Raw genomic sequence first — 15,858 nt, 5'->3', positions numbered from 1 at the left:
CGCCATAGGAATCTTTTAGAAATCATTTTTTATAACATAAATGAGGTAATAGGGAGATTTTTTATATTGAAATATTCAATGCCTTATATTCAATAAATTAGACATTATATAGTACTTCTTGACTTTAGCCACTGGGGTCTTTGGGCCAGTCAGGTGATAGACTTGTAGAGGAATCCCGGTTTTAGGTCGGTAGAAGTAAAGCACCTTTATTACTCAACAGGTTTATTTTTTGAACACAAAAAGGAAAGCATTTCTTACTGTATATTACCTAAAAAAAGAATTTAATATCTTTTAAAAACAGTCCCTGTGACTGTTTTTAAAACCTTTTGAAAACCTGGTTATCATATTATTAGCGATTACATTATCGTGGTATCGTTTAAAGTAGGTATTACATCGATTGGTTTTTTCTTCTTAAATGAAAAATTTAACTAGCTATATAATAGCATACAATGTATGTGTATTTAAAAGTGTTGGATATAGATTTATTTAACTACATGAAAGCTAATTTCAATGTGTACTGCATCGGCCTCGGTGGCGCAGTAGGCAGCGCGTAAGTCTCATAATCTTAAGGTCGTGAGTTCGATCCTCACCCGGGGCAAAATTTTTGTATTACTGTATATCTTGATCAAAAAATATTTTGTTATTTTTTCCTCTAAATCCTGTAAGACGAATATGGTATATGTTTTTAACTTATTTCTCAGTCAAATTACCTTACATTAATATTGCTCTTTGTAATATATCGTTTTTTCGGACTAAGTGTATGTGAATAATGTTTGAAGATCTTAAAAGCTTTATAGATATACATAACATAACACATAATATCTTTACAAGGGACGCGAGATTGTTATAGAAAATTATTTTATAGTATAAAAGGGGATCAATAAAGCCACTCAGACAGCGACAGTACCCCACGCTCCCTCGCAAGCGAGAGAGTGAACGATCATCGAAGGCTGATGATTTACATCATCGCCCGCCTCACGCTCAGGGCACCGCGCCACGTCTCATCATCATGGCTGAATATTTCCCACGTGTTGTGAGAAGTTGCGTGAAGAGCTTACTATAGAAATGATCCTATGAAGTAAGGTCTTAATGAAATTTTCGGTGTGCACGGTAGTCATGTATATTTGAATATAACCAATAGCGCGTTTTGTAATAATTCGTGATAATACATCGCCATCTAGCATAAAATTCAATAAATTAATTCGTATTCTATCTTCTTTAATCTGAACTAGATGGCAACTCAATCATAGCGAAGTATTTTTTATTTCGGAATCTAATAAAAATATTTACTTTAAATGTGTAAAAATTTTATAATTAAAATATGTAACCCATAGCAACTATAATTATAGTTCCCAAATAGGTTATAATATTGTATTTATTTTAAAATAATCGATTGTAGTAAGCGCCACCTAACGGATTGTGTGCAAATTAACTCATCATAGCGATATACCCCTTGTATATAGTTTTTGAAAATTGTACTAGGTAGCGCTTTATTGGAATATATTTTTCTTACCCAAGAAAGTCAAATAATTACATTAACAAGTAAAACAATAAAGAACAAGATCTATAAAAAGAAAATAATTAAAACCTACATATTTATTTTTATATTTTTCTGTTAATTTAACCAATTGACTGGTGAAAATCTTATTTCGCAGATGTAAGAAAATGTTTGTCCAAATGTTGAACATTCCATACACGCGTCGCAACAAAGGTACAATGTATCTGTTGTTGTTGGTTACCTGAAGTACCTACAGTTAACTTTACGACAACCCTGAACCCTAGAAATGCAAAAAGCTAAAGAGCGTAGAAAACTAAAGCAACGCAAATTTGATGGCGTATTGTTTGGAATTCCGACACGAAGGAATTTACTCAGCGGTTAAGGTCACAATACGAAAGAAGAGGTTAAAAATTAAAATTTCTATATTATCCAAATTAAATTAATATCACTACTAATAATTTTATTGAGACAAAACTAAATTGTCAATGCGGGCTTGTTAGTCAAACTTCCATATTATGTTGCAGTAGAAATAATGTTTTACTTAGGTACATAGAATTTTTCATAGATATTTTATTGCGTGAAATTATTTATTTATAACAATTCTAATTACCTGCCATGCGATGGTTGGGCAACTAAATTATCACAAGTATATTAAATGGCGCTTTAGTAAAAAAGCAAACAGCTAAAAAATAAAACGAAAAACAAAAGTGATGATTTACATTATCTAATAAGATTTACACCAGTCATATGTGGCAATGGGTGAGGCATATATGTAACAGATAACAGGTGGACAGGCAACTCATGCAGGGGAACAAGAGGAAGCATTAGAAGAGAACGCCTATATAGGTGGATAAAGAAATATAAGCGTAAGCTGGAAGCGATACAGATGGCCATAGACTACTCTCTACCAAAAAGACACTGGAAAAAGGTGTCTAGTTTGGTGCATTCTGTCATAGCATGGATTAGGCGTGAAGAGGTTGCGATCAATTGTACTGAAGGAAGTTAGGATATTAGGATAACAACATAAACTACGTATTTAAATTATTATTATTATTATTTATTATTATTATATTTCGTGCCTATAATTAGGACAAAGCATAATTTTCAAATAAATAAAGGAAATATTTGAAACATCTTAAAGATTGAAATACGCTCACACATTTGTTGTCAACTATAAAAGTTGTATAAGACGTTCCTAATTGCGTCGATTCCACCAACTTCATAATTTTTGATAAAACTTGCACAATCTCTAAGAAGCTAACACAGTATAGAAGTGTATACCAAAATATTGGCCAATTCCAACAATAATATTTTATGTAAAAAAAAAAGTTTAAAAGCATCTCATAATAGGTTAATAGATCAATAGTTCTATAGAATTGTTATCCAAACCCAGTGACGATGCACCCTTAATGTGGTACTCCTTTAATGGCACCGCCCTAGCTATTAAGGGAAGATTTATATCTCATCATTAAGAGCATTGATTAGTCACGGATATATTCAAAAACGTCGCAAAAAATATAATGAAACAAAAATCGGAAACTTGTTGTATATTTTTGTTATTTGGACTTCAAAACTGTGTGTGTAATGTACACATAATGCTAAGCCAGGGCCAGTTTACTACTACTACCACAACACACAGTACGTGTAAAGCGTGTACAGTGTGTTTATGTGTGTACTGTTTCGTTAGTAATACATGTTATGTATATATCTACGTTAATATTCTATGGCTAATTAATAGACATGAAGATATTATATCCCTGATTTTAAGGAAGTAAAAATGTTTTTGTAATTCCATATAAGACTCCCAATTTTGTATTTTTTATCTTTATTAAACAGGCCGCCAACGTTGCACTTTTGGAACATCGAAAGCTATGGACTCGATCCAAAGGATTTTATTTGTATTATTTTGTTAACAGCCCCGTTAATCAAGTTAAATTATCAGATTAAACTTTTTATACCACGTTTAACACTTAAAATACAAGCATAAATTTATATAGTATATTTAATATTTATTATACATGTTTACTAACTTCCTCAAAGGTCAGCAACGCACCGACTAAAATTGGTGTCTATGAGCTGCGATGACTCTTTTTGATCGTCCCGTTTACCGCTCTGTAAAAAAAAAAAATATTTTTCTGTGAATTGATTTCTAAGTTGGCGAGTAAAATTGACTATATCCTGTCTTTTTTTCATGTGACAGGGCAAATCGGCTTGCCAGATGTTAAGCGATACCGCCTCCGACAGACACTCACCCTGCCGGAGGGCTCGCAAGTGCGTAGCCGGTCTTTTCTATTCCCTTACTAAAATTTGAAGGATAATATGAAATTAATCTTGGAGTCGCGACTCTTCGGCTTTTAGTCCGTCGCCCCAACTAAATTGAGTTATCAACTTTGATAAAATACATTGTCTTTAATTTTTTTTTCATATACGCATTTAATAGTCAATTAATGGGGGTAGCTACCTGCGGCGCCTTTATCCCAAAGTGATTGCGAAGCATTCCTCGCAAAGAGGTAGCATCACGCCTTTTAAATTACCTCGGTCATCGGTTATTTAAACGATACGGAAAGATTAAGACAATCATAGTCCATATAAAAGTGTTAGTAATAACATTATTGTATTTGGTAATTATTTAATTTCGATAACTTTGAAATGCTAATGAAAATCAATTCTTTTTTTTATGTTACATATGCCTGATGTTAAGTGATACCGCCCCGCCGCCCATGGACACTCGCACTGCCACAATAAGAAGTAAATGGACTTGTTACAGCAATCGTACGAATGGTCTAAACATTAGCCAGTTTATGAAATGTTGTAACAAGCGCTACACGGCTGAATATCTTTCAGGCCGTTAGTTAAACAGTCGTTTAGTTAAAAGGCTAGGTTGTTAAATGACCGGCCTATTAAGCCATATGCATCGAACTCGATGTTCTGACAATTTCCGTAACGATGTTGTAAACGCGCGTAAAATAAAAAAAATTTGTACTTATTGGGAGCGGAGATGTCTATATTGGTGCTAGAGAGCCAGTGCTCAAATCTCAATCTTTGGTCTAAATGATTGATTTAGTTGCATTGCGCAACCAATGAGAAAATACAGAATTTATGCTTCACCACCGATAAATGAACTGTATTGTGCATTATCTGCATTAATCATAATTAATTATATTAATAATAATAATAATAGCCTTTATTCAGATACATTTTACATTATATATTTTATATACATTTAAACAAATTTTCATTTTAATCTAATTCTGGTGCATCTGTGTGCCCTTTTTTGGCAAAGGCCTCCTCCAAATCCCGCCATTCCTCTCTGCACTGTGCCACTCTCTGCCATGTACCACCTGCCGTTTCTTTAATGTGGTCAATCCACCTTCTCAGTTGTCTCCCTCTTTTGCGTTTGCTGTACCTTGGGCACCAGTTAAGCAGTTTTTTGCTCCACTTTTCTGTACCTCTTGCGATGTGTCCCACCCATTTCCACTTTAGCTTCTTGATCGTTATTGTAACATCTGTTACCTTAGTTATTTTCCTTAATACTGTATTCTTTATTTTGTCTCTTCTTGTTTTCCCTATCATACATCGTTCCATCGCTCTTTGACACACCTGTAGCTTTGTATACTGCGCTTTAGTAGGCGCCCAAGTTTGTGATCCATATGTTAGTACAGGTAGTACACAAGTATTGAAGACCTTTCTTTTAATTACCATGCTTTAATTATATTAATCTTATCAAATACTAGCTGGAGTAACAAGTAAAATATCGAATTAAACTCGTTATAGAATTTAAATACCTGATTTTTAATTTGAAAACGTTCAAATAAGCCGAAATAGCTCAGTTGGGAGAGCGTTAGACTGAAGATCTAAAGGTCCCCGGTTCAATCCCGGGTTTCGGCAGTCATTACATTTTGTATTTTATTTATTCTATTTTTTACATGCAAATTATAAATTAATTAGTCATTTCGGTTTTAGGAATATATCAATATATGATAATAAAATGATTTCATTCTTGCTATTAATATATTCCCTCCTTCATAAAATTAAAAAATCGTAAAATCAATGTTCAAGTAATATTTTCACCTCGACGATACACTGAAAAGGAATTGATAAATTTTTGACATCATAAGTATTGTTGTTTCGTATTTGATGTACTTTTAATTAACAGTCTAGGTTGTAAACCATCGAAACATAAGAAACAATATGACTCAATAGGCTTCCAGTGTCGTTTGGAAAAACTCCCAACGTTTTCTTGAGTGACACGTTTTTCCACAAATTTCCCAAAAAAGTCATATAGACATCTGATTGATTTGCACTAAACAAAAGAATAGTCCCTTAAAAATGTTAGTGTTTTCGAGTTTTTATACCAATTTAACAACGAATCATCACACAAAATAAGCCTTACACCAGAAGGGCACTGACCTGCAATAAATTATAAAATTAATAAGATCTCGCCTTGTTATTACACTACAATAGTCTCTCGCTTAACACACCTATATTTTTCTCACAAATCAAACCGCTAAATACTTTGCAATTACCCACTCGATTGAAAACGATATCAATTAAAGCGTGTATTACTACAATTAACATGTTCTTGTCTGAGATATTAAGCTAGGCATACGATTTTTATTTCGGATTTTCATTGAACCGACTCGAACGCCGAAGCTTTAACAACTTTCATAAAGCTCAAAGCTTAATCGCTATTCTGATATATTTTTATATTAATAATAATTTATTAGAAGAATATGGTTCACAAATGTTATAGTGGTACAAGCTAATTAAAAATTCTGCCACACAATGGCGTGCAAATTTGTCTTAAAATCTATAATAGAAGTAATAATATTATTATTTTATCACTACATTATCACATTATTAAAATATATTAAAACGTTATCAAATTCATATTAATAAAAAGGTTTCCCGCAAATAATCATTATTTCTTTTCCAAAAGTCGTCAAGAAACTATATTACCTTATTAATTACTGCTATTCAGTGTTTATTATTTCATAATTATGTCGTTTTGTTTTAACGTGAATATTTTAGCATGGTGCCCAACGAAAAGCATTTATTTATTTTATATATATATTGAGAAGATTTTTATAAAATGTAATCTATTCTAGCATCTAATTGTACCACTATCTTAACAAAAAACGCTTTCATTTCAATTCCGTTTTTACTTCTATCGTCTCTGTTTGCTTCTTTACAATGATGAGTAAAATGCAGTCATAGAAAGAAAAGTGTTCACTGATGCACAGCCCTGATTGGAAAGCCCGAACCGACAGGGTTAAGTTGACAAGCCATGTGTTAGTTTTAACTGGGTCAGCGTAATAAGGATTTCGTGATTCCGTCAATCATACATCAATTTCATACACATCTTTGATGGATAGCATATTTATTACCTTAAATTTAGCGAATTAAATTGATAACGGTTTTTTGACATAGTTACTCTGTTCCGGGAATGGATCGACGAGCAAGATGGTTTGCTCCAAAAATTTTTTTAATTTTTTCCATTTTTTTACTCTGGCTGAACACTGTATCATGTATATAGGCTATAGGTATGTTTGGAGTCAAGAAAGTCGATAAATGAAGGGATATATTGTCTTGTAACAGAATTGGAATGGCAGTCCATCGTTCAAACAGTTTTATTTCAGGTACTTGTAAATAATAAAATCAGTATGTTAAAGCCTTGTTAGGCCGGTAAGTAATAACTTTTCCTACTGAATGTCGTGGTTTCAACTTCTTGACAACACGGACAAAACTATTAGAATAAGTGAATTAGTGTGAACGCAAGTTAGTCGTAAGTACTAAACATGGAAAGTGGATACATGGAACACAAGAATAGTGTCTTCCCCTTGATAGACACAGTAAGTAGAGTTATAGGCTATGGCTATCAATGTTGAATATCGTTTAAAGTAAATTAGGTTTTTTTAAAAAAAAATAGTAGGCTTAAGTTAGGCTGGATCATAATGGTTAATTGCGTCTTTGTGCAGAGAAAAAAAAACACTAACAATAGAAAAAAAGGTATTTAATACATTGAAAGTATTTATTATTACACATTGTCTGCTTAAAGTTTACTTCAATATCCCAAAAATACTAAAATGTTGACTATAGCTTCATGTTGTCGGCTTTTTATAACGGTGTAAAAATATATAAACACTTTGATGTGTTTTTACTAACCTTATTAATCACAACATTGTTATTTTTAATTCAACTTAATTCGATGTATCAAATTTTTTACCAATTCATTACAAGATAGTCTAGTGACACTAATAAATGATAACATGCAAACTCCGAGGTACTAACGACTAGTTTTTAATGTAATTAATTACGGCTCGTAGATTATTAGACGCATAGAACTGTATCAAAGTAATAATTTACATAGCATAGTGGGAAGCATTCGTAAAGTTTCGTGACTTTAATTTGAAAAGGTTCCATAAGTGTACTATGTGTGTAGGTGTGTCGGCGCCACCGCATCGAATGGGTTATATTGTATGCTAATTTCAAGAAGAATAATTAATACAAAAATAATTTGGAAGCGGCTTCTCTGTGCGTACATGACATAATATCTATTAATACCGGTTCATCTATGTTGTTAATCGTACCGTTGTGTAACGTTATAATTTTTGTATGCCTACACACATGATTTAAATGAGCTGTCAGATGTTTTGCTAATGATTATATTTTGGCATTCAATTTAATGTCATCGCCATCGACCTGTGGACTCTAACGATGTTTTGAAAGAGTTCAAAGGATTGGATTCAAGGATTCGGGGCAAGAAGATATTTCAAATATATTTCCGAAAAGTCTATACTACTGAAGCATATTGGAGCAATCTTATGGTGAAAGAAAGTCTTATCGGTACAGTGATTTTGACCTTATTATTGACAGACCTTTTCTTTGTTTGTAGTCTTCATTACTAAAGGTATTGAAAAGCAGTTATTTTAAAGTTTTAGTGACAGCAATTACGCTTTTCTTGATAAAAAAATTCTTCTAAAGTCGGTTAGAAATACATTCCTTTGGTTATCTAATCGACTTCCGCTGGTCGATAACTTTTTAATTTGGAAATCATGATTAAGAATTTCCAATACATTCTAAAATAAAAGAATTTTAGTTTTATTTATATCTATATTAATTACTACAGAGCTACCGTATTTTTTAATAAAAACAAGAGTTGATTACTTTATTGAAAATAAAATCAAAAATGCAAATTTATCAAATTCTTTTAAATTTATGCTGCAAGTTCTGAAATCATGGCGGACACTGTCTAACAAAACTGGCCATACACAATTTTGCCTGTCTATTTAACCGCTAAGTTTCTTGCCTTTTATTTATAACCTTGTATCAGAATACAAAATATATAGATTATAGCTATTGTTTTTCTTAATCTACGATAACTGATTCTGTGTGCCCACGAGCAAAGGCCTCCTCCATTTTCCTCCATTTTTCCTTATTGTATATCAATCCCGACCAGGTCTTTCCAGTCATTCCCACTTTTTAAATTGCCTACCTCTTTATTATACTTCTTTCCATCGCCCTCTGGGTAACGCTTAATCTTTCACATTGTGCTTTGGTAAGTGCCCATGTTTGGCAGCCGTATGTGAGATTTTAGTTTCTTGCCTTACAAAAGTTTTATTGTCCTGCTCTGATCTGCTTATAATATTTTGATTGACAATTCATTGTAATAATATAAAATAGGAAGTAATAGTGGGATTCGTGAGCAGTGTTAAAAGAAGTTGCAATATTACTCTCGCTATCGAACCCAGGCATTTTATCTTAATACATTGAGCGTATGGGTTCATAGAATTAGATTTTAAAGTGATATTTTTTATTGTTGTTGTTGTGTGTTGTCATATGATAAAAAATCCCGTACACTAAAAAAAATAACCATAAATCAACTATAAACGTTACAACGCTCATTACTCATCGGAACGCCCTCAAACCGTCCATGAATACTGTAGTAGCATATTTATCGTTCAAAGATTATAATTCTATAGAACCGAAATAGTTATTTCTATATATCTAAAGACGTATTACGAACCACTGTTAATTACAAGTATGATTCTGAACTCAACACTTGCACATGTGGGTGGTGTGTTTTAGTCCTGGTTGTGTTCTGACTGCGTGTCCAATGTCTGGCTAGATTAAAACAAAAAATTAAAACAACTGTTAAAGTCCTAACTCTTACATGTATATGCGTCGTTGTCATGTTTTGTTTTGTTTTGCTTTGCTCTGTATCATATAGTTATATTAGTGAAACCTATTGTGGATACATCCAATGTGTTTATTTTATGTTTTAATTTTAACTTTATTTTTATTGTAAAGTTGTTGTTGTTTTCAAATAAGTAAAAAATAGAACACTGCACAAATTATAGTAATGAACAGAGACAAACTTCAAAGAAATAATATTGATCAAAAGCATGAGACACCTTTCCAAAATTTCCTGTAAGTATAATATAAAAAGTTGTTAATATGTAATATTTAATTATACTGATTACAAAATATGCTATTAATAATAATAATATACTTCATAAGTGCGACGATATTGTGCACTGTTTAAGCGTCAAAAAGAAACCGACAGAATACTCCCAAAAATTAAAAAAATTGCCACCAAATTTACATTCCTATAAATTAATAAATAATAAAACAGACACAAATATATCAGACTTGATTGTACACTTATACAATTGGTATAATAAATTCGCTTATTTATATGTTTGATTTTAATTAAAATTAACAAATATTTTAGATATCGATCAGTAATCGTATCTGATCTTTCTTTGATATGGAAAACAATCTAAAAATAAATTACGAACTACTTAAGGGCATGCCCGGTTTATCTATGTAAATGCATTCCGAAATATTTAAAGAACCTTGCGCATTAGCTCATATCACATGCAAATTGCCATCGAAGCCTTAATTACAAGCGATCATCATTTTCATAATTTCCTTTATCTTTAGTTTGAGGTGATGATTTTGGGTGGTCCATGCGGTAGTAATGATGTTATTACATCAACAATTTAATCAAGATACATTCTCCGATGTCCATTCATTAATAATGTGATGAGAGATGTTTCTTTTTTAGAATGTCAGTTTTTTTGTAGTTAACAGTTGCCTATAGACAATACTAGTTTGAGTAGTTTTTACAATAAATATAAATTTGTACGCTTTTTTGGGCGCAAATGAAATACGTTAATGTTATACTGCAGTGATTCATTTTTAAATTGTAAAATGGAGATGGAACTTGTATACTGAAATTAAAGGTTATTTTTTATATAAAAAAAGAAATACTTAACTGTAGATAATAAAAAAATGTTTTTCTTTGTCCTCTTCCATTTTAAATATCATTTTCAAATCTAGAATAGCATTGAATCGCGAAGGTAGTGATAATTTTATTGAAATATTATATTGATAGTTGACGTATTGTTTTCACAGAAGTAATTTTGGACCATTTTTGTTGCGAATAATGTAAATTTTATTATCTTAAATGTAACTTTCACATTCCTGTAAACCGATTGGCTTACGCCTGTGAATCCTACACCAATGGCTTTATTAACTAAAACATGCTCGCACGTTGAGGCATATAGGCCTAGAAACAGAAGTCAACGATATTATTATTTTTAATAGATCAGGAGGAGGCTAATCTGATGGTAAGTGACACACTCCAAATGCCTGGGGATCGCAGTGCGTCGCCGGACTTTTAAACTTTTTGAAAGGGCCTTCTGCCTTAAGAAAAGAGTACCAATTCTATAAAAACAACAATTGGTTTGGAAACACGAACGTTTAGGTGATATGGGTGGAATTTGGTATTTTGTTGCGGCGTCCGATGGTGAGGCTCGCAGGTTTTAAAAACCTGATATAAGTAAGGTACGGAAGGCCTTAATGAAATCCAAGAGTGGCTCAGAAGATAGAACATCTAACGTCTTGTAAAAATAAAAAAGTGTTTATTAATTTTAAGTATATTTGAATTCGGTAAAATTTGGAAACCCTTTTAAGTAAATCTTATTCCTATCATATCCTACATTAGTATTATAGACTAGTCGTTTTTTAAAGAATTTAACTTGACTAGAAAAAGCATAATTAAACATTCCATTTTGTATAATGAAATCAGAAACCCAGAAAAACCTTATAATCTTTATCGGTAGTATGAAAAAAGACGGCGTATTCCGAAAGCACATCCTTAAAGAGTACGGGTTGATCAATGATTAATAGCAACAGCTTTATACGCGGTGGCTGCTTGAAGACACGATAAATAATTCATTCCTTCTAATTAGAGCGATCTCGGAACATAATTTTATACTGTAAGATTAGTTTATCCTTATCAGAGATATAACTCAAGTTAGGTTAAGTGGAGACAGATATGCTGCGGGATTTTTATGTTATTTAAGCTATTTACGAGAATGTTCGATACCTCGTTTGTATATGTTTCTATCATAAAATAGTTGCACGCCCAGGTATATTTTTAAAAATTGAATTCTACAAAAATTCAAAGGAAACCTCTCTTTTCCTGTAGCAGCGAGTTTTCTTTCTATGACCGAATTTTCTATTAACATATACTTATGCGGTAAGCATCGTAAGATGTGTCAGATGTAAGAGTTATTATATAAGTCATAAGATATTTGTTATATACAAGGGGCAAACGCAGCAAGCTCACCTGATGTTAAGAGGTACCGGACACAACGTTAGAGGGCTCGCGAATGGGTTGCTGGTTTTTAAAATCGCTTTTAAACGTGCTTTTAAGTTAACTTGTAATAACTTTTACGCTTTTTTAGCTTCCTAATCAATATTTTTTATAATTAAGTTATTTCTATTTATTTAAATACATCGTTACAAAACAGAATTTTTAGTGCACTAAATATATTAATAAGACGCATATTAAAAGTAAAATAGTATTATTGTTGAATAGCGAGGGTCTTAAGGGTCCTCGAAGAGTGTTTGTCCGTGGGAACCTGCTCTATTTGTCCGTTTGTTGGCCTCTCGGCGACGACTAAACACTCGACGTCCTTTGTCCGAAAATGTAATGGAAATATTATATAAATAAGGACCATGGCGCTAAGATTTCTAGAACATACATAGGTAATAATAATAAGCCTTTATGTATCCACATTGACATACATTTAACAGAAATATTTATTAATTAATAAAATTTGTACTACTCTAAGATGCGGCCGCTATCCGGGAAAACCTTTTCCACCCTATTTGATAACTTGCCATCGTAATTATTCAGCTACCCGAATTCCGATTTCGATCCCATCGGCCCATGCCTCTATTGGTCTTACTTTGTTCCTTTTTCCTTTTGGACTAGTCCATTTTCTTGCTGTTTTAAACCATCTGTCCATTATTTCCGACGTTTCCCGTGCTTTACAACGCGCGTGGTCACGGTGACTGAAGACAAAAGGTGTTGAATTTCAAAAAGTATCACAGCTGTAGAAAAAGTTATATTATCTGTACTTATTTCCCTGGAGATGATATCGACTAAAAGATGAAGGGTTACAAATGCATAGCTTCAATCAGGTATAAAGTGTTTTTTTTAATGTGTAAAAGTTATGTTAATAAAAGACTATGATTGTAATGATTACGTCCCCAATTTACAGTTTGACAATTTTTTTTCATCACAAGATGTATTTAGATTATATGACAACTTATGCTTAAAAAAGCATAATTTTAGCAAATTTAGCAATTTTTAAAGCAAATTTAAACTGGTAACCAACTCGCCAGCCCTCTATCAGTATCATCATATCGACAATGTCGTAAAAAACATCAAATTAATAGTATTTTTTATGACACGTCTGATACGCCTGTTTGACACTGAACATATCCGCAAGCGAACCTAATGGATTTGTAATACCCGACAAGTTCAAATATGCTGGTGGCGTTAAAAGGAAGGGCCATTTTAAAGCTATTTTAAGTTATGTGCTGTAGCGGGTATAATAGAAATACCTATGTAATGTGCATAAGCAGATGCGATTTTGAAAGCGCATTTAATTGATTTTTTTTGATATCCTATAGTAATTCAAAATTGAACAATGAAACATAGCTTAATATTTATAACTTCGATTATTATAGACAACGAAAATCTACTTATATGCAATCCAAAAACGTACTTTCTTCGCACAACGATATTTCTCCTTCAGAGGCCCTCAAATTTAACCACTTTCTGCATTGTACCACCATAGTTTAATTACAAATTTATATATATACAATTATGTAGAAATTATTGTAGTGTATGTATGTATGTGGACTCTGTTTCCACACTTAGATGCTCAATAGGTCTGTGGTACGTGAATTGTAGTGTATGATAAGAAGTTTTCTTCTCTTATTTCTAATAAAAATACGTTGTAACTTATTTCTCCATATTCAGGCTTAAACAAATAAAACACTTTGAAGTACTTCAAGTCGACAATTTTTGTAATATTTTTTTATAGAAAAGGGGGCAAACGGACAGTAGGCTTGGCTGACCTGATGTTTAGTGATACCACTACCAATGGACACTCAATGCCAGAGGGCTCGCCAGTGCGTTGCCGGCATGGCAAGAGACGGCAAGCCCTCAGAACCACCTCGACCGCGTGCCTGTGTACTATGTAGGAGTCCTATAAAAATTCGAATTTAGAAAAAAGTAAAAAACGATATTAAATATTATAGCAAGAATAACTTGTGGCACACATCAAGACAGTGGACGCCAAATATTGACCGAGTGTGAAGTATTTTTTGTCAAGCTTGAGTGAAAGGGTTGAATGGGAGGGATGTTTGACTAGACGCGGTAACTTTCACGGAATTGGGGAAATTATGGTACTTATAACAATGAGCGGCCTGGTTATTCCATCTTCCCTGACAGTTTAATATAGGTTCGTCCATGCATGAGCCATCCTCCTCCATCTCACTTAACATCAGGTTGGATTTTGGGCAAGTGTCTCAAGTTCAAAAAAAATTGCGCTTTTTTTAATGTAAGCTCTTAAATAATTAAATTATTGCTGATGGTTAGGGATGTACTGATACAAATTTAATTACGAGAAAAGTCATACCTGTATAATGTATCTGATATTCCATAATAAACGTATTTTATTTTTTATTTTATGTAAGAGTATGTATATTAAGAGTTATGTCATGTGACTAAAGTTTGCTGTAGGTGAACATTTTCGATTGACTTAAAATAAAGATAAATTTATTACCATCCGAACTACAATTTCAATACATTTTAGAATAAACATGATTCCATCTAAGATTTGTTCTATGGGCACAGTTGTTAGTCTCACTTGAGTTAATATTAGATTTTATAAATACTTTTTGACATATTTCCGGTAGTTTCTATTGCACAGGAGGCTGATCACCAATTGACTATAAGTTTAACAAATGATTATGAAACATATACAGAAATCTGAGGTGGTTTATTAGAAAATGATTTTTCCTTAATACATTTCTATACTTGTAAGTCAATTCGTGAGATTAAGACTGCGGTGTTTGCAGACCTCTCCAAAGGCATTGTAATGAGGCCAGAGGGTGACGCTTGTTTGCATTACAGCTTCCGGGCTGCAATAACTTCGCTTCATAACTGGCTATAAAAGTTTCTTGGTCTTTAGAATTTGGGTGAAATGGATAAAAAATTAATTTAGAGGTAAATTATTTTTTATTACACTTTTTATATATTACGTTGGCCACGGTCGTTGGGGTTTTAGTTTCATAGCATCATTTTTATTAACCAGAACATTTGTTTGGATACATAAGTGTTGATCGATTGAATCTATTATTTATTGAAAAGTATTGTCATTTTAACTATAAAATTTCCTTATATGTATACAGTGGTTGCCTGGAAGAGATTGCTTATTGCTAGTGTGTTATTATTTTACTGGTTTTGTCTTTCAAAGATAATTTAAATAAATACAGAAACTTTACACATACAATAATTACATTATTATTTTTTTCCCCTTGAATAAAGTTCATGAAACAGCAACATTACATGAATTACTGTCTGCCTTACATTTAAAAATAAAACCGTACTAATCAGCCGTAATTTTTTAACGATTTATATGTGAGTAGTTGCCATGGTTACCACTTATTAATAGAAAGCACGGTATAACTATTTAGTATAATGACCGTAAATTTGTAAACCCAAAATTGAATACCAAAAATTCCAAGCAGTTACCAGGTAGGACCGGCTCTGGGTTAAATGTTTGAATTGTCTGTTAGCACAAACCTTAACAAGTTGGGCATCATGGGCCGATTAACGCGCCGTTATGAGTAGTCTTAACTAATGTACTATTTAAACGTATGTAACTTGAATGATTCCGGCATTGTTTCATTGAATACAAACAAAATATTTGTGGTTTAGTTATATTTATTTAATACAAAAAATATGTGAGGGTGAACACAATTTTGTG

The 15,858-nt window shown here is 32.4% G+C and overlaps 3 non-coding genes across 3 annotated transcripts; 2 read left to right on the top strand and 1 right to left on the bottom strand.

Moving 5' to 3' along the window:
• The first annotated feature begins 525 nt into the window (after nt 1-525).
• On the top strand, nt 526-598 carry Trnam-cau. Its single transcript has one exon. It is a non-coding gene; the product is annotated as a tRNA-Met (tRNA).
• A 287-nt stretch (nt 599-885) lies between these two features.
• Nucleotides 886-1,088, bottom strand: LOC123689474. Its single transcript, XR_006750450.1, has one exon. It is a non-coding gene; the product is annotated as a small nucleolar RNA U3 (small nucleolar RNA).
• Nucleotides 1,089-5,313: 4,225 nt separating this feature from the next.
• On the top strand, nt 5,314-5,386 carry Trnaf-gaa. Its single transcript has one exon. It is a non-coding gene; the product is annotated as a tRNA-Phe (tRNA).
• The last annotated feature ends 10,472 nt before the right edge of the window (nt 5,387-15,858 follow it).

Source organism: Pieris rapae, chromosome 9 (genome assembly GCF_905147795.1).
Source record: "Pieris rapae chromosome 9, ilPieRapa1.1, whole genome shotgun sequence".
Classification (NCBI taxonomy): domain Eukaryota; kingdom Metazoa; phylum Arthropoda; class Insecta; order Lepidoptera; family Pieridae; genus Pieris; species Pieris rapae.
Note: the sequence above shows the minus strand (reverse complement) of the source record. Positions and strands in the feature narration are given on the sequence as shown.